This window comes from Eptesicus fuscus, chromosome 22 (genome assembly GCF_027574615.1).
Source record: "Eptesicus fuscus isolate TK198812 chromosome 22, DD_ASM_mEF_20220401, whole genome shotgun sequence".
In the NCBI taxonomy this organism is placed as follows: Eukaryota; Metazoa; Chordata; class Mammalia; order Chiroptera; family Vespertilionidae; genus Eptesicus; species Eptesicus fuscus.
In genome coordinates, this window is record NC_072494.1 from 42,067,196 (window position 1) to 42,086,238 (window position 19,043).

General features: G+C 53.2%; 1 protein-coding gene across 1 annotated transcript in view; it reads left to right on the top strand.

The window, feature by feature from the left end:
* The window catches only part of RXRG (retinoid X receptor gamma), a 138,602-nt gene that overhangs the window by 1,596 nt on the left and 117,963 nt on the right, over positions 1-19,043 (top strand).

Below are 19,043 nucleotides of genomic sequence, written 5' to 3' on the forward strand. Positions count from 1 at the left end.
CTCCCGGCCGGCGGGCTCGTGCTCCGGCGCCGGGGCGTCGAGGTGTGGAGAGGCCGGCCGCCAGGTCTGGGCCGGGTGCGGGGTCCTTGGCTGGGCTGTCAGACCCGCGCATCCAGTCCTGCGGGCGCCGACCAGGTTTACTGTTGCTGTTTCAGCAACCTCCGAGCATTCTCACCCTTTAACTTCTTAGGCTCCGAGGTTTTGTATTTTAGGGTTTCCAGCGCGTTGCCGATAAAGGGCTTGTTTCTAGGGCTTGAACGTCGAGGGGAAGGAGGTAGGAAAGCATTTCTACCTTATGGAGGGACCTGCTATTGCCTGGATGTGTGCCGCGTCCCCGCCCCCTTCACATCGTGAAACCTAATCCCCAGTGTTGGCATTGGGAGGTGGGGCCTGTGGGACCAGATTAGTCATGAGGGTGGAGCCCCACGAATGGGATAAGCGCCCTGATGGACCCCAGAGAGCGCCCGCGGCCAAGACTGTCCTCTGTGTGCGAGGAAGCAGCTCTCATCAGACACGGAACCTGCCGGCCCTTGGACCTTGGCCTGCCCTGCCGCCGGGACTCCGGAAATAAATAAGAGCCCGCTGTTGAAGCCACCAGCCTGTGCTACAGTCAGTGCTACAGACTAAAGGCGGCCAGAGGTGGGAGGAGGAGTGATTCCGGCCCCGCCTTCCCCTTTGCCCTGTTTGACCACAGAAAGGGACTGAACAACTCGGGACCTTCTTTTAAAATTCTCATTACAAAAGCAGGGTGTGTTTATTATAGAAACGTTGGAAACAGGCTTTTCTAGCCTCTCCATTAAAAACTGCAACTTTTGCCCTAGCCAGTTTGGCTCAGTGGTTGGAGCATCAGCCTGCAGACTGAAGGGTTGGGGCTCCATTCTGGTTAGGGGCACGTACTGGGATTGCAGGCTGGATCCCCTGCCCCCAAGGGGCAACCAATCCATGTGAGTCGTTTTTTGTCTCTCTTGTCTCTGCCTCTCCCTTCCACTCTATCTAAAAATCAATGGAAAAATTGTCCTCGGGTGAAGATTAACAACAACAAAAATTGCAACTTTTTTTCTCAAGGCACTTCTTATTCCTTTCCCCACTTTATTTTGTACCATCTGACATATTGGTGTTAACATAAAAACATTCAAACCTGTAAAGAATTTTTGTGAGTTTATTTGAGCCAAACTGTCAACAATAGCTGGGAAGCAGAACCTCAAGGAATTGAGATAATGCTCTGGGCAATGGCGGGTTACATCTGTATTTATACACTAGAGGCCTGGTGCACGAAAATTCATGCACTTGGGGGTGATCCCTCAGCCCAGCCTGTGCCCTCTTGCAGTCCGGGAGCCCTCAGGGGATGTCCGACTGATAGCTTAGGCCCGCTCCCTGGCAGTGACACATCCTGCTGCGCTCACCAGCTGTGAGCCTGGCTTCTGGCTGAGTGGTGCTCCCCTTGTCAGAGTGCACTGACCACCAGGGGGCAGCTCCTGTGTTAAGCGTCTCACCCTGGTGGTCAGTGTGCGTCATAGTGACTGGTCGTCTGGTCATTCTGATTGTTCCACCATTTGGTTGATTTGCATATTAGCCTTTTATTATATAGGACTAGAAGCCCGGTGCACGAAATTCGTGCACGGTGGGGGGTTGTCCCTCAGCCCAGGCTGTACCCTCTCCAATCTGGGACTCCTGGAGGGATGTCCGACTGCCCATTTAGGCCCGATCCTGCTGGGATCCAGTCGAACATCCCTCTCACAATCCAGGACTGCTGGCTCCCAACTGCTTGCCTGCCTGCCTTCCTGATTGCCCCTAACCGCTTCTGCCTGCCAGCCTGATCACCCCCTAACCACTCCACTACCAGCCTGGTTGATGCTTAACTGCTCCCCTGCCAGCCTGTTTGCCCCCAACTTCTCTCCTCTGCCAGCCTGGTCACCCCTAACTGCCCTCTCCTGCAGGGTTGATCGCCCCCAACTGCCCTCCCTTGCAGGCCTGGTGCCTCCCAACTGCCCTCCCTTGCAGGCCTGGTCCCTTCCAACTGCCCTCCCTTGCAGGCTGGGTGCCTCCCAACTGCCCTCCCTTGCAGGCCGGGTGCCTCCCAACTGCCCTCTCCTGCTGGTCATCTTGTAGTGGCCATCTTGTGTCCACATGGGGGCAGGATCTTTGACCACATGGGGGCAGCTATATTGTGTGTTGCAGTGATGATCAATCTGTATATTACTCTTATTAGATAGGATAGAGGCCTGGTACAGGTGTGGGGGCCAGCTGGTTTGCCCTGAAGGGTGTCCCGGATCAGGGTGGGGGTTCCCTTGGGGCGTGGGGCGGCCTGAGCGAGGGGCCTGTGGTGGTTTGCAGGCTGGCCATGCCCCCTGACAACGCAAGCAGAGGCCCTGGTATCTGGAATTTATTTTCCTTCTACAATTGAAACTTTGTAGCCTGGAGCGGAGCCAAGCCTGCTGCTCCCTCCGGGGCGGCAGCCATTTCTGTGGCAGTTAATTCACCTTCTATAATTGAAACTTTGTAGCCTTAAGCGGGTGGGCCCAGCCAGGGTGTGTGGAAAGCTTTGCTTCCCCTGTTGCTGGCGGCAACCCTGGCCTGCTCTCTCAAGCTTCATTCTGCCGCCATTTGTTTGAATTTGTTTACCTTCTATAATTGAAACTTTGTAGCTTGAGTGGAGGCTTAGGCCTGCAACAGGCTATGGAAAGCTTGGTTTCCTCTGTTACCTGGGAAACCTTGCTCTCTGTGGCTGTAGCCATCTTGGATGGGGTTAATTTGCATACTTGCCCTGATTGGCTGGCGGGCGTGGCATATGTAGCGAAGTGATGGTTAATTTGCATATTACCATTTTATTAGAGAGGATTGCAATCAAAGGCAGGGACGTAGGTGGGTTACATGAAATCGATTGGTGATAGATTAGAGAGGCGGGAGAAAGCAAAGTGGGGAAACTGGGATTGGATAAGAGGTAAAATGATAGACACATGCTTAGGTGGGTGCAGGAACAATTAACATGATAACAATGAAGGAATTTGTGGTCTCTGTCCTGGCAGCCAGGCACATTAGGTTGTGCCCCGAGGGGTCCAGAAAAAGGGAAATTACAAGTTACCCAGACATTTCAAAGGGTATGATATTATAGATGCAAAAAGACACATAGGCTCAGTTAAGGTAAAGGTTGACCTTGTCTGTGAAGATACCGGCCTAGGACATAACTAACCACCATAACTGTTTTTAGTTAATGTTTAATTTCAGACCATCCTTGTGGTGACTTTAGGTCTCTGAGTTTGCAAGACTGCCATGCAGGCCTCCCCTGAGCTTGTCAGGTCAGCATGAGGCCCCTTCCGTCCACATGGGGGATTCAGTTAAGTAACTTGTTTATGGTCTGGCTCTCCCAGTCCAGTGTAAGTTGCATGAAGGTGGTGATATTGTCTATTTACTGCCACATTCCTAGTGCTTTGTAGTGCCTGGTATACAGTTGGCACTCAATAATCATTTGTTACATGAATGCATGAATGACTTTTCCATGAAGCCTGCACCTCCAGCCGACCACTTAGAGAGAAACATAGGCATGTGCCCTGACCAGGAATCGAACCCACAACCTTCTGGTGTACGGACAACACTCCACCATCTGAACCACCCAGCCAGGGTGGTGCTGTAAACACTGATAGTCACATTTTCCTCCCCAAGAGCCCAGCAGGTGATGTTTCTGTGCAGTCCACGGGAGCCCATCCGCATCGCCCACAATGCTGGCTGTCGTCATCTTCGATGTTTGCGAGTCTCATAGGCATTTCATTTTTGTGTTGATTTGCATTTATCTAATTACTAGAGGCCCGGTGCATGAAATTTGTGCATGGGGGGGGTGTCCCTCAGCCCAGCCTGCACCCTCTCCAATCTGGGACCCCCTCGAGGGATGTCTGATTGCCCGGGCAGTCCCTCTCACAATCCAGGACTGCTGGCTCCCAACTGCTCACCTGCCTGCCTTCCTGATTGCTCCTAACCGCTTCTGCCTGCCAGCCTGATCACCCCCTAACCACTCCCCTGCCAACTTGATTGATGCCTAACTGCTCTCCTGCCAGCCTGTTTGCCCCTAACTGCCCTCCCCTGCAGGTCTGGTCACCCCCAACTGCTCTCCCCTGCAGGCCTGGGTCCCTCCCAACTGCCCTTCCCTGCAGACCTGCGTCCCTCCTAACTTCCCTCCTCTGCCGGCTTGGTCACCCCTAACTGCTCTCCCCTGCAGGCTTGATCGCCCCCAACTGCCCTCCCTTGCAGGCCTGGTCCCTCCCAACTGCCCTCACCTGCTGGCCTGATCGCCCACAACTGCCCTCCCTTGCAGGCCTGGTCCCTCCCAACTGTCCTCCCCTGCTGGCCATCTTGTGGCAGCCATCTTGTGTCCACATGGGGGCAGCCATCTTGTGTGTTGGAGTGATGGTAAATCTGCATATTACTCTTTTATTAGATAGGATAGAGGCCTGGTGCATGGGTGGGGGCCAGCTGGTTTGCCCTGAAGGATGTCCCGGATCAGGGTGGGAGTTCCCTTGGGGCATGGGGTGGCCTGGGCGAGGGGCCTTTGGTGGTTTTCAGGCTGGCTGTGCCCCCCCGGCGACCCAAGCGGAGGCTCTGGTATCTGGGGTTTATTTATCTTCTACAATTGAAACTTTGTAGCCTGGAGCGGAGCCAAGCCTTCTGCTTGCTCAGTGGTGGCAGCCATTCCTGTTGGGATTTATGTATCTTCTATAATTGAAACTTTGTAGCCTTAAGTGGAGGCCTAGGCAGGCCAGGGTGTGTGGAAAGCTTGGCTTCCTCCATTGCCGGGGGCAACCCTAGCCTCCAGCTCTTTCCAGCTCCGTGGCTGCCGCCATTTTTGTTTGGATTTATGATCTTCTATCATTGAAACTTTGTAGCCTTGAGTGGAGGCCTAGGCTGGCAAGGGCAGGCGGAAAGCTTGGTTTCCTCCATTGCCTGGGAAACCCAAGCCTCCCTCCTGCTCTCTGTGGCTGTAGCCATCTTGGTTGGGTTTATTTACATATTCATGCCTGATTGGCTGGTGGGCGTGGCTTGTGGGCATGGCTTATGGGTGTAGCGGAGTGATAGTTAATTTGCATATTACCCTTTTATTAGATAGGATCAGTAAGTTTTACTATTTACTCATTTGTTTTTAATGGCTGAAACTTTTTCTTCGAAAACTGCTATTTCTTACCTTTTGCCTGTTTTCATGTTAGATTGTCATTTTTTCTCCTTAACTTATACTCATATAAACATTTTATAAATTAAAGCAGTAAGGTCTTTGCTGCCATGCATGTTGTAAATAGCTTTTTCATTTCACACTGGTCTTTGGATTTTGTTTAACTTTTATTGTATAGAGAAAAACTGTACATTTAAATTTTTCAGATTAAAAAATATATTTTTATTGATTTCAGAGAGGAAGGGAGAGGGAGAGAGATAGAAACATCAATGATAAGAATCATTGATTCGCTGCATCCTGCATGCTCCACACTGGGGATCAAGCCCGCAACCTGAGCATGTGCCCTGACCAGGAATCCTGGTTCAGTGGTCAACACTCAACCACTGAGCCATGCTGGCCGGCTAAAATTATCAGTTTTTTATTCTTCTTTGGAAAGTTTTTTCTACCTTATTCATGAGAACTCTTTGAAACTTTATGCTTTGGTTTATATTTAACTCCTTGATACCTGTTAACTCTTTTGATAATTTTATTTATTTATTTATTTCCATTGATTTTTAGAGAGTAGAAGGGAAGGAGGGAGGGGGAGAGAGAGAAACATCGATGTGAGAGAGACACACTGATTAGTTGCCTCCTGCATGTGATGGGATCAAACCTGCAACTCAGGTACGTGCCCTTGACTGTGAATCGAACCTGTAGCCTTTTGGTGAGTGGGCTGATGTTCTAACCACTGATCACACCTACCAGGGCGATAAATTTTATTTAAATCTTTGAGGCACCAAACTGATGGAATGCACTAAGTATTGAGCTCCCCCGCAAACAGTCTTTCAGCGAATTTTTGTTTTTCCTCCTTTTAAGTGTCACCTTCACCATGAACTAAAATGCCATTTGTATTTGGGTCTGTTTTTTTGATTTTCCATTGTTTCAATGATGTCTATTTTTTTCTCCAGTATAAAACCGGTTTTAAATTTTGCTCATGCCTGGGTATTACTACGCAAAAACATTACCCTTTTCCTTACCCAAACGTCACAGCCTCACAAGCACCCAGAACGCAGGCCCTCAGGGCACGTCTGAGCAAAGTTCTGCGGAGAAGCATTAAGGTGTGCCCGCCTGGCACAGAGCACAGCGGGAGATGTGCCAGGTGCAAACACAGCGTGTTCTGCGGATGCCTGATTGGGAAGGAATGCCCTGCATGCACTTAGACCCAAGCTGGGCAGGCACTGTGCCAGGGCCCACACTGGGGGCGAAGTCTGATTTCATTCAGAAAAGTAGTGTATCTAGTGACCGGGTGATTAGTCCTAGTTCAGTAGTTACAGTGTAACCAAGCTACAGGCCTGGGTTTGCAGCGGCTGTGGGAAGAGGAGGGCCTGCGTTGGGGCAGAAGGAGAAAGGGTGTGTCGTAAAACTCGGGCCATCTCACACCCTCCAGAAGTGGCTCCGTTTTCGGGGAAGAATGAAGCGCTTAACTCGCACAAGCGTGTTCCTTTTTGCTATTTAGGATGGCTCGCTCTCTCACGCGCATCACAACCACCCTCTCTTGGTTCTAACATCTTCATAGTGCAGTTGGGCACAGCTGCCCACCTGGGCCTGCTGCCGGGGCCCGTGCTCCTGAGCCCTGTCTGTCGTTGGCTTTTCTGGTGGAGCCTCCTTACCTCTCCACAGCAGGTGTTTGCTACGTCTGGGTGTCAGTTCAGATCCTGTTTCTCACCTCTGTACTGTGCCAGCTGGCTTTCATCACCCTCCACCCCATCCTACCCCACCCCCCCACCCCACCCCCATCTATACAGTTAAAGAACCTTCCCATCTTCTTCCACGATGACCTGTGTCCAGTCAAACCAATTACTCAGGTCCCCCTTTCTTTCTCTAGAGACTGCGTCTCTTGACACCCCACTTGTGACCTTTGTACTTTACACTTTGCCCTGCCAGTCCTCCCCCTTTCACTTCTCTGCATCTTCCAGGAGTGTTTTAACTTCACAAATGGAGACTGATAACATCCAGCTGTCCTATAAGCATGGGTACCTCTCCAGTGGTTTGCTAACGGAGATCACAGGCCTAGTTAGGCCTCCGCCAGGGTCTGAGCGCCAGGCCCCGTGGAGGCTTCAGGGTCGCAGGAGACAAAGACGGTTCCCCCAGGAGCCGCAGCTTCTCCACGGAGCAGGTTCTCAGCCGCCAGCGGTCTGCCCCCCGCCCCTTTGCAGGGACTCCTCGGCCCTTCACCGTTATGTCACTCCTTCGAGCCCTGGCTTCCATGATATTCTCCCTGGGACTTAGCCTCGCTGGGCCCGCGGCCTTCCTGCAAACAGCCAGGGTGGGTGTGCAGGTCCCCCCTCCCTCCCCCGCCCCTGCTGCGTGCTCTGGGGCCTGATCCGGCTCCTGCTCCTGTCTCCTCCCGTTGCTGGTGCCCTGGCCCTGGCTTCACCGGTGAGCCTCCTCCGCAGCTGCCACCTGCCCAGGCTCTGGGCCATGGATCCTTTTCTCACCTCTGCCCCCAAGGCTGTGCTCGGCCTTAAGAGCCACTGTGCACTGTGACATGCCCAGGCCGTCCTGGCGCTCACACGGGGCGGCGGTCTCATCCCCGGAGGCCTCTGCTCTGCTCACTGAGCGTCATGCCCCGCCCCCCCGCCCCGGGGGAAGGGAGGTGTGACAAGGAGCAGAACCAGGTGGTCCTGGTGACACTGGGCTGTCCGTCCATCTCGTGGAAGTGCCTGTGAACAGGTGGGTGGCTTGTCAGGAAACAGCCAAGGGCAGGTGGTTGATGGGTCCTGCCTAGCGCTGCTCCTCGGTGGTGTGAGATCCTGTGTCAAAAGTGGAGGGGCCCTAAGGGGAGCTCCTGGACAGCCAACACCCACCACCTCCACGGGCTTCCAGTTCAGGAGGCCAGAGAGACAGGTCTGAATGGATGATGCCAGTGCAGGGGTGAAATGCCCGGGAAGGTGACTGTGTAGTGCGGGTGGGGATGCCAACTCCGAGCAGCGCTCTCCTGATCTCCGAGTCCCCAGCTCTCTCCAAACCACTCCATCCCTCCTGTGCTGAAGCCCCAGGCTGCAAAACCCTTTCAGGAACCTCCTCCCAGGCCTGGTCTAGGGTGTGGGAGTGCCCAGTTCTCAGCAGGTGGCAGGCACCGCCTCGGGAGGGAACTGGCTGGAGGACTGGAGGAGGAGGAGAGGTGTGAGTACAAACCTCTCTGCTTCACCCACAAATGTATTTAAAGACACAGCCAGGAATTCCCAAACGTTCTTTACAACGTTGGATGACCTCAAAGGACAGGCAGTGTTGCATAAAGGAGGAGCTGCAATAGAAGACAGAGTCGGGGTGCCCTGCAGGATTGTCAGGGTGCACGGGTGTCTGCAGGCGCCCGGCCAGCCTCTAAAGTCTGCTTCATAGCTGCAATTGTCACACCAAGTGGACAAGGGGACGAGGGACTGCCTTTCAGGGCAGTGGTCTGAGTGTGCGTGTGCACACTGCTCTGAAGGCAGTCTCATGGACTGGTTGTGGGGTGCGTGGAGGCTGGTTGTGGGGTGCGTGGAGGCTGGTTGTGGGGTGTGTGGAGGCTGGTTGTGGGGTGCGTGGAGGCTGGTTGTGGGGTGTGTGGAGGCTGGTCGGTGGGGTGCGCGGAGGCTGGTTGTGGGGTGTGTGGAGGCTGGTTGTGGGGTGCGTGGAGGCTGGTTGTGGGGTGCGTGGAGGATGGTCGGTGGGGTGTGTGGAGGCTGGTTGTGGGGTGCGTGGAGGCTGGTTGTGGGGTGTGTGGAGGCTGGTCGGTGGGGTGCGTGGAGGCTGGTTGTGGGGTGTGTGGAGGCTGGTTGTGGGGTGTGTGGAGGCTGGTTGTGGGGTGTGTGGAGGCTGGTTGTGGGGTGTGTGGAGGCTGGTCGGTGGGGTGCGTGGAGGCTGGTCGGTGGGGTGTGCGGAGGCTGGTTGTGGGGTGCGTGGAGGCTGGTCGTTGTGGTGTGTGGAGGCTGGTTGTGGGGTGCGTGGAGGCTGGTCGGTGGGGTACGTGGAGGCTGGTTGTGGGGTGTGTGGAAGCTGGTCGTTGTGGTGTGTGGAGGCTGGTTGTGGGGTGCGTGGAGGCTGGTTGTGGGGTGTGTGGAGGCTGGTCGTTGTGGTGTGTGGAGGCTGGTTGTGGGGTGTGCGGAGGCTGGTTGTGGGGTGCGTGGAGGCTGGTTGTGGGGTGTGCAGAGGCTGGTCGGTGGGGTGTGTGGAGGCTGGTTGTTGTGGTGTGTGGAGGCTGGTTGTGGGGTGTGCAGAGGCTGGTTGTGGGGTGTGCAGAGGCTGGTTGTGGGGTGTGTGGAGGCTGGTTGTGGGGTGTGTGGAGGCTGGTTGTGGGGTGTGTGGAGGCTGGTCGTTGTGGTGTGTGGAGGCTGGTTGTGGGGTGTGTGGAGGCTGGTTGTGGGGTGCGTGGAGGCTGGTCGGTGGGGTGTGCGGAGGCTGGTTGTGGGGTGTGTGGAGGCTGGTTGTGGGGTGCGTGGAGGCTGGTCGTTGTGGTGTGTGGAGGCTGGTCGGTGGGGTGCGTGGAGGCTGGTTGTGGGGTGCGTGGAGGCTGGTTGTGGGGTGCGTGGAGGCTGGTTGTGGGGTGCGTGGAGGCTGGTCGTTGTGGTGTGTGGAGGCTGTTTGTGGGGTGTGTAGAGGCTGGTAGTTGAGGTGTGTGGAGGCTGGTTGTGGGGTGCGTGGAGGCTGGTAGTTGAGGTGTGTGGAGGCTGGTTGTGGGGTGTGTGGAGGCTGGTCGGTGGGGTACGTGGAGGCTGGTTGTGGGGTGCGTGGAGGCTGGTCGTTGAGGTCTGATAAATGAAAGAAGAGCAGCAGGAGTTGGGGAGGTGAAGCCTATTCCATCTGCCCTAAGGCTTAGCTTGCAGAGAGCCATGTGGAGGGATGCAGGGTGCAATCAGCACACACACCAACTGCCCAGGTGGGGGCGCAACACAGGCGCTGAGGCCAGTACCCCTGGGACTAGACATTAACCTCCTTGCACATGAGTGGAAGCCTGCAGTGTAATTCCCTAAACGCAGAGCTAGTGACCGGAAAATCCTGCCGCTCCCAGCGCCCCCTGCTGGCGACTCCCGAGGCTGTGACGAACTGGGCGCTGGGCTCCTCCGAGGTTAGAGCCACCTCTTGCAACTCCAAAAGGAAACAGGAGGAAGTCTCCAGGGACCAAGGGAGACCTGCGGGGCAGAGCTGCTCACGCGAGTGACTGGGATGAAAGCGGGTTCCTGAGGCCCAGCAGAGGCCCGCAGCGCCACGGCCAGCAGCGTTGGCATCGATCTGCGGCGGGAAAGGAAGGCCTTTCCTTTCGTCAATAAAGTTTCTGGAAAGGTAACTCGGCACAGGCAGCTCAGAAGTTCAGCATCCTCCGTGGACACCAGCAACAAGCTCGAGAAGGAAGTGAGCAGCCAGTGTAATGGTGTGGGCTGCGGGGGGAGGCAGGCCGGCCCGGGTGAGAAGGGAGGTTCAGCCGGCACCCAGTCAGGAGCGGGTAACAGTGATTTGAAAACGACACAGATGCACACAGGTAGGACTGAAAAAACCTCATCTTATTCCTCTTAGAACGGGCATGCGTTCAGAAAAAGCACAAGCTCTGTGCGGCTCAGAAGCACAAGTCCTGTCTTACGTGCGTTTGATGAACAAACACAAACCACAAAACAAACCTGAGGTGAGTGAGTCTGATGCAGGAATGACTGTGTTCCGAGCCCAGGACCGTGCAGAGCGAGAGCCGGCGGGGAGCCTCTTTCCTCGTCACTAGGCATCCTGTGACCTCCCTCTGCGGCCAGGCCCCTGGCTGGGCGTGCATGTTCTTGTAATCTGCAGGGCGGCGACTTCGGGAGGATTAGTTACCGCTTCCCTTCCTGAAATCCCAGCTCCTCACTGGTCTGCAGAAGGGGGCTGGGGGGGTACCTGGTACCTCGCTACATTCCCTTAAAAAAAATTTTTTTATTGATTTTTTTACAGAGAGGAAGGGAGAGGGATAGAGAGTTAGAAACATTGATGAGATAGAAACATCGAGCCCTAGCCGGCTTGGCTCAGTGGATAGAGCGTCAGCCTGCTGACTGAAGGGTCCCAGGTTCGATTTCCGTCAGGGCACATGCCTGGGTTGCGGGTTCGATCTCCAGTGGGGGGCGTGCAGGAGGCAACCAATCAATGATACTCTCTCATCATTGGTGTTTCTATCTCTCTCTCCTTCTCCCTTACTCTCTGAAATCAATAAAGAAAAAAAAAAAAAAAAAAAAAGAAACATCTATCAGCTGCCTCCTGCACACTCCCTACTGGGTATGTGCCCGCAACCAATGCCCTTGACCAGAATCGAACCTGAGACCCTTGTGTCCGAAGGCCGACACTCTATCCACTGAGCCAAACCAGTTAGGGCTACATTCCTTTTTTTGCTGGCAGTATTTTATTCCCTAGGGACGCCATTTTCCTCTTTGATTCAAAACCTTACTTCTCCTACTTGCCCAAATCGTCCCCCAGCCTAACAGTTAGGGACTGTCACATCACCTGGGGGCAGTGGTGGTGGTGGTGGTGATGATGCTGGGCGGCTTTGTCTGTCTCAGGGAGCAAACCCTGGAGATGGTCATTAGTTACCTGCTCCAGCCGCCAGCGGATCCTGCCCAGCCCCAGCCGGTGTGGTCTCCCAGCAGATCCCCAACCCATCACTCAGCTTTGGACATTAGTACGTGGCAGCGCCTGATTGGTGGGTCATGGAGAGCACGTAAAAGAGGGCGCAGCCCATGGACTGACTCTCCAGCTCTGCAGCATCCAAGAGGCGGCCTGTTGCCTTAGGAACCACAAAAGCCCAGGGTCTGGGATCGCCTGGGCACCTCTGAGGCGGCCTGTTGCCTTAGCAACCGGGAAGCCCTGGGCGGGGCCGGAAGTCTGGTGGAGCCCCAGGTCGGTGCAGACAGGCTTGTCGGGATGGGATACGGACCCCATTCCTCCCGGAAGCCTTCCCAGATGGATGGAGAGACGGCTTGGCCTCAATGGCCGCATTTCCTCAGGGAGGACTGAACGTGAAAATCCACTTGTCCTGACATGGGCATAAGAAATACTTTTATTTTGTGGCTCAATGTAATTGTTTAAAACAAGTGAACTCTGAAAACGTGCCAGTCTATGAGAAACACACACACATTTCCTGCTTATTTTATACTAGAGGCCCGATGCACGAAATTCGTGCAAGGGGCTCGGCCCTCACAGCCCCTGCTTCGTCTGGAAGGTCATCCTGATGGTCGTCCTGCTGTTCAGTCTAATTAGCAAATTAGCTCTTTATTATATAGGATGCTTGCTAGACATATTTTGTTATTTGAGTCCCCATGCATGTTTGTTATGAGAAAGGTTACATTAGGGATCCCTGCCATGTTCTGAAATTTCCAGATTTTTTTTTTATGAAGGTTCTTCTTAAAAAAATATATATTTTATTGATTTTTTACAGAGAGGAAGGGAGAGGGATAGAGAGTTAGAAACACCGATGAGAGAGAAACATCAATCAGCTGCCTCCTGCACGCCCCCTACTGGGGATGTGCCCGAAACCAAGGTATATGCCCTTGACCAGAATCGAACCTGGGACCCTTCAGTCCACAGGCCGACGCTCTATCCACTGAGCCGAACCGGTTAGGGCCAGATATGTTAACAGATGCAGAAAGAGCAAAGGAATATACTGAAGTCACTCACAGGGGGGTTGGGGCTGTCCACCGTTAGGGACATTGCCCAGGGTCTCATTTCCCATCACCTCGGTTTAAAGATAGGCCTGGAGCCGGCTGATGTGGCTCAGTGGCTCAGTGTTTGAGCATCGTCATGGTTTGATTCCTGGTCAGGGCACATGCCCGGATTTCGGGCTCGATCCCCAGTAGAGGACGTGCAGGAAGTAACTCATTGATAATTCTCTCTCATCATTGATGTTTCTCTCTCTGAAATCAATAAAAACATATTTATTTATTTTAAAAGTATATTTTTATTGATTTCAGAGAGGGAGAAAGAGAAACATCAATGATGAGAGAATCATTGATCAGCTGCCTCCTGCATGTCCCACACTGGGGATCAAGCCCACAACCCAGGCATGTGCCCTGATGGAATCAAACGGTGACCACTGAGCCACGCTGGCTGGGCAATAAAAACATATTAAAAAAATAAAGATAGGCCTGGATTTTCTCCTCAGAGTGTGGAAGGTACTGATGGAGAAGAGGGGGCATAAAGGACGGAAAGAAGAAGAGGGGGCACGTACCAGACTTCCTGGTGTCCTCGGTGTAATTTTCCCTCTTGTTATTAGGCTTTTACTTTCTTCGAGTGGTTTTAGGTTCTCAACAAGATTGAGGTGGGAGACTTCCCACAGGCTTTCTGCCCCCACATGCACAGCTCCCCCATTACCAGCCCCCTCCCCCCGACTAATGAACCTGCACTGACTTCACACCACCCGGAGTCCACAGGTTACCTAAGGGCTCTTCTTGGTGGTGTACCTTCTATGGCTGGACAAATTATGTAGGAATTTAGCAAACAACCTCAAAGCATTGGGACCGAGCTAGTGAAGTGAGCAGGTTAAGAGCTGGTTGATCTCAGTTTGGAATTTAAGAGGAAGAAGGAGAGAGAGAAGTAATGTACTGGTTTTCCTATGTAGCTTTCAAGGTAGTTCCCAGAGGAAAGCCATGAACATTGGGCAATGTGGCCGTGTCACCTGGAGATCAATATGTAGATTCCAGGGGGAACCTTGGAGAAGCAATCCTCATTTGAAGTGTAAATCCTGAGAATCAAAATTAAATTAAAATCGATAAAACTATCCATCATTCATTTTTGTGCTTCCTCTCTCTTCTCTCTTTGTTGCAAAGGATTTGAGGACGTGGCTTAGTACATTCATTCCAACTCAAGCTGCTTTGACATGTGAACATACAGAAATGGGGAGCTTATTACTATGACTTCAGGCATCAACACATTTACTACCAAACCCTTAGTCATCACCGTACCACTCAGCTTCCCACAGGCGATGGTAGTTACTGAAAAATGTAGATCAAAATAGAAAACAGTGAACAAAATATTTTCCTGTTGGCTTTGAATTGTTATTTGGGAAGTATTTTAAAAATAGGTTTTTTTTTGCCACTTTGAAATTAGTAGGGATTCCTAATTCTTTCTTTAAATTTTTTTCTAGCACCCATGTTGTTCATAAAATGTACATATTGATCTGCATGGGATTGCCAGGATTTTGGTTTTATTTGGTCCAAACAGTCAACAACATTGGCAATTTCCTGTGATTCAAACTAATATCTGAATAGGAACAATTTTACTTGTCATTTTGAAGTTGAGCCCTGGCTGGGTAGCTCAGTTGGTTGGAGTGTCATCCCGTACACCAAAAGGTTGTGGTTTCGATCCCCAGTCAGGGCACATACCTAGGTTGTGGGGTCGATTCCTGGTCAAGGTGCGTTTGATTGATGTTTCCCTCTCACATCCATGTTTCTCTCTCTCTCTTTCTTTCTCCCTTCCTCTTTCCCCAAAATCGATAAAAATATCCTCCAGTGAGGATTAAAAACAGATTTGAAGTTGAATCCTTTCGTTTGTATATAAACAATCAGCTCCAAATGTATTGATTTTACAAGTTAAAATTTTATCTATTGGGCTTACTTCTGGCAGGCAGGGCCCACTCACCACTTCCCAGACTCCTCTGGGGTGCACATGTGTGGTACGATATTCTGGCTAGAAAGTCAGGAATTCAAGGGCAACCAGACGCCTTTCAGCACATGTCCTTCGCAGCGCTGACCGCAATCCCCCCTGACAAGTCGGAGGTTACTGACTGAAACGCAGCCAGTCGCTGGGAACCGGCGTGTCTTCTCTGCATGACCTTCACAAGCTGGCCTGTTTCCTATTAATGGCTTTTTGCTTTTGTTGGAGGCCTGGGATGGTGCGGTTTCCTGGTGAGTTTCCAGATCTTCTGCCATTCTTCTTGCACAACTCATTTTCTTTGTGGTGGGTCTCACCAAAAGATACCGTGTGCAGAGAGGGGCCTCTGGAACTGATCATGTTTCAGCAGCAGAATTGCTCAAACATCTGACTGTCATTTACAGCCAGCACCTCCGGGCTGGCCCGTGGAAAATACCGCGCCGAGCAGCACTGGGAAATGCTGCAGAGGCCGGGGAGGTGCCCTGTGCACTTTCCGGAGGGTCCCTGGGGACCTCAGCCCAAGGCTATTCTTGTACTTGGATTTCACTTATTGGGTGTGTCCCTTCCGGCTTTGCAGGTGAACTTGAGAAATCACTTAGCTCATCCTCCTTGGCCTGGAAACGCCACCACGATGCACATGGAGCCCAACTCCACGCTCCTGGCCGCCCGGCGCGCCTGTGGGTCCTCACCTGCTGATGCGCGCGGCCCCGTCACCATTGTCCTGCGGGCTCTGCACGGAGGGGCCCCATGTGGTTTGGCTGTGGTTTGTCACCCTGGGGAGCTGGTGACAGTCAGGAACTTGGACGGTCCTTCTCTTCAGGCGTTGGCTGCCGTGGAGGTGAATCTAGGGCCGCCTTTCCAGGTTGTTTCGGACGAGATTTAGGAAAGCTGCCGGGTAACCCGGGCGCACCCGGAAACGAGCTGCGGGGCGGATCGCTGTAATCTTCCGAGGGGCAGTCCAGCTCCCGGTGAGATTTCCATCTTTTCGAGGCATTGAGCTAGATAGGGGTGAGGGTGCCCCGGTTCAGGAACACCCGCCCTGAGTGGCAGCGAAGGCTCGCCTGTCTGTAATGGAAGAAATGTGAAGAGCTCCGTTGAGCCTGTGAGGCCACGTGCTTCTTGTATGTAAGTTACATGTTATTCATGTAGTCTGTATGGTGGAGACTTTGGGAGGAATAGTGAGTAAGTCAGTCACCTGCAGGACACACGACCAGAGAGGATCAGGCCTCACTCGTGCCCCAGCGTGAGCCTCCTGGTTAGTAACCCAGCTGTCCGAACCGCACGTAGCCTGCGCTGGGACAGTCTTCAGATTTATGCCGGTGACCTTGTACTAATGAATGTATGAAATGCCTTTATTTTCAATATTTTTTATTGATTTCAGAGAGGAAGGGAGAGGGAGCGAGAGAAACATCAATGATGAGAGAGAATCATTGATCGGCTGCCGCCTGCACGCCCCACACTGGGGATGGAGCCCGCAACCTGGGCATGTGCCCTGACGGGGAATCGAACTGTGACCTCCTGGTTCATAGGTTGATGCTCAGTCACTGAGCCACACCAGCTGGGCCTGCCTTTATTTTCAAAAGCACGTGTGTTCTCACTGAACCAGCGCCACTCGGCAGAAGTACAGTGCTGCCTAGATATGCAGTTTAAGTATTCCAGTCGTCCCACCCAGAAGTAAAAAGAAACAGGTGCAATTAATGTTAGCAATATACTTCATCTCACTCAATAGAGCCCAAGCAGTATCATGTCACCATGTCATCAATATAAAAGTCATTAGTGAGATACTTTGTGTTAATTTTTGTGAAGTCTTAGAAACCCCGTGTGTATTTTACATGTACGGTCCACATCCATTCAGATGGGCCACCTTGAGGGCCAGTGCCTCAGGCAGCTGGTGGCCGCTGAAGTGGCCACAGCTTTAACCTGCAGCGAGGCAGCGGGCGTCAGAGCGGAGAGAGGGCAGGAAGGAGGAAGAAGAGCCCCTTCTGAGTAGAGCTCCGTGGTGCCGGGTTTCTCAGACATTCTCCTGTCCGAACTTTAACGGAAAGCACTGGCTTCCTTTATTTAACACCCGCAGGAGACCGATCCAAACAAGAACACAGTCACGTAGACCCGACGTCTGAGCTAAAGCAGCTGAGCGGCGAGCGCGGGCGCTGTGGCGGCGGCGGCAGCAGCGTGAGATGGGCTTTGGGAACAAGGCTGTGTCTGCGCTGTGAGCTCGGCAGGTCTGGACACTGGGTGGCCTTTCCCCCTCGAATGCTGGGCACAGAAGGGACCGTCTGCGGGGGTTAGTGGGGCTGATGCGGATTCCTCACGTGGCGTAGCTCGCTCAGCCGGTGTGTGGTACATGGCGGGGCCTCGGCACGAGTACGGAAACCGTCCTCTCCCTCCCCTGTTTGTCTCATGAGGGCACTGGGCCCAAACTTTCTCCCCATCCCCTGAACCGATGTCCTACTCTGCATCCCCGGGGCTCAGTTTCTGCTGCAGCCCCGGCCCATCGGCCCGCTGTAATGTGGCTGTTACATATCAAAATCTTCAAGTTGAAGTACCCCTAATAGGGGTGATAAATCCTCTGACGGCCCATTCCAGATCCCTGAGAAATGTCCCCTGAAGGCCTAACTCCAGGCCAGGTGAGCAGACCACAGTACTTTCACTTTTGACCGACAGGTGGCAGCATCGTCTAAGCCACCGATCTCAGCGCCCCTCGGGCAGTGGGTTCCTTTCTGTGCTTTGCAGTCATCTACCATTCATTCTCCACGTGGAAGGGAATTGTCATAAAAGTCTAGCACTGCCCTCGCTGGTTTGGCTCAGTGGATGGAGCGTTGGCCTGCGGACTGAAGGGTCCCGGGTTCGATTTCGGTCAAGGGCACATGCCTGGGTTGTGGGCTTCATCCCCGGTAGGGGTGTGTGTGTGTGCAGGAGGCAGCCAATCGATAATGCTCTCTCATCATTGATGTTTCTGTCTCTCTCTTCCTCTCTGAAATAAATAAAAGAATATTAAAAAATAAAAAAAGTCTGGCACAGTCCCCTGTCAGCTCCCAATGTGCTGGGGGAAGCCGGGACACAGAGCTGCTCATTTGGGGACACGTGGGGATCAGGCCCTCAGGCTCGGAGTCAAGGTGCCTATGGGGGTGTCGTGGGCAGGGCCCCGGGGGGTGGGGGCAGGTGATCGCCAAAGGTCAAGGCGGGGGGACAGAAGGGTCAAGCGGTTGACCCTCCGAGGCAATGGAAACAGCAAGAACCTCTGCTAACAGAGGCAGCCAGCTGACCCCCGGCATGGGGGACCCATCCCGCCAGGCCGCTGTGGCCACTGGGAAGGGGCTTTCTTACTCTCACCCCCTTAGCAGGCCCAGTGATCTTTGAATGAGAAGGACGTGGTTAAAAAGTTATTCTGGGGTTTTATATCTTGTCACCTGGAATGTAAGCCCCCAGCACCCAAAACGATGACAGTTTGGCATCACTGATAAGCTTTAGGCACCGCGTCCCTTTCCTGTTTGAATGAACGGCAGTGCATCGTGAAATCCTTCTCGCTTATTTGAACAGCTCCCTGCCCCTGCCCCACATGCTGAGCCAGGCTGAGAGGTGTCAGCTTCCTGTGTTTGCCTCCTCGGACCCGTCCCCCCAAGGCTGAGGCTTCCCGACAAGCAACCTTCCATCTTTCAGGGCCACGTGCTGTCCTTCCTTCAAAGTCGCCTGAGCACTGTGCTCGCTGTGGAGCTTTGCTGGACCCCTCCCCCCAGAACGAACCCCAGCCTCTCTGAACTCACAGGAGCGTGGCACCTCCCCAGCCCTCTCAGGGCCACAAATGCCTTCTACCTTATGTTATGTGAGGGTTTTTTTTTTTTTTTGTATATGTGTCTTGAGTTTTTTTTAAAAAAAATGTATTCTTATTGATTTCAAAAAGGAAGGGAGAGGTAGAGAGATGGAAAATTCAATGATGAGAATCATTGATCAGCTGCCGCCAGCATGCCCCTACTGGGGATCGAGCCTGCAACCCGGGCACGTGCCCTGACCAGGAATCAAACCATGACCTCCTGGTTCATAGGTCGACGCTCGACCACTGAGCTATGCCGGCCGGCTCTATCTCTTAACTCTTCCTGTTCCTCATTTTGCTGTGACATGGGGTTGTATATGGAGGTGTTTTGCTTGTTGAGTATTTGTTTACTCAATGGCTGGCTGGCTGTCAGGACCCTGCCATGTCCGGATAGCTCCTTCCTCTGGCGCCCTGACCTCTCAGCTCAGTGGCGGGGAGCGGGCTGAGGTTGGAGAGCAG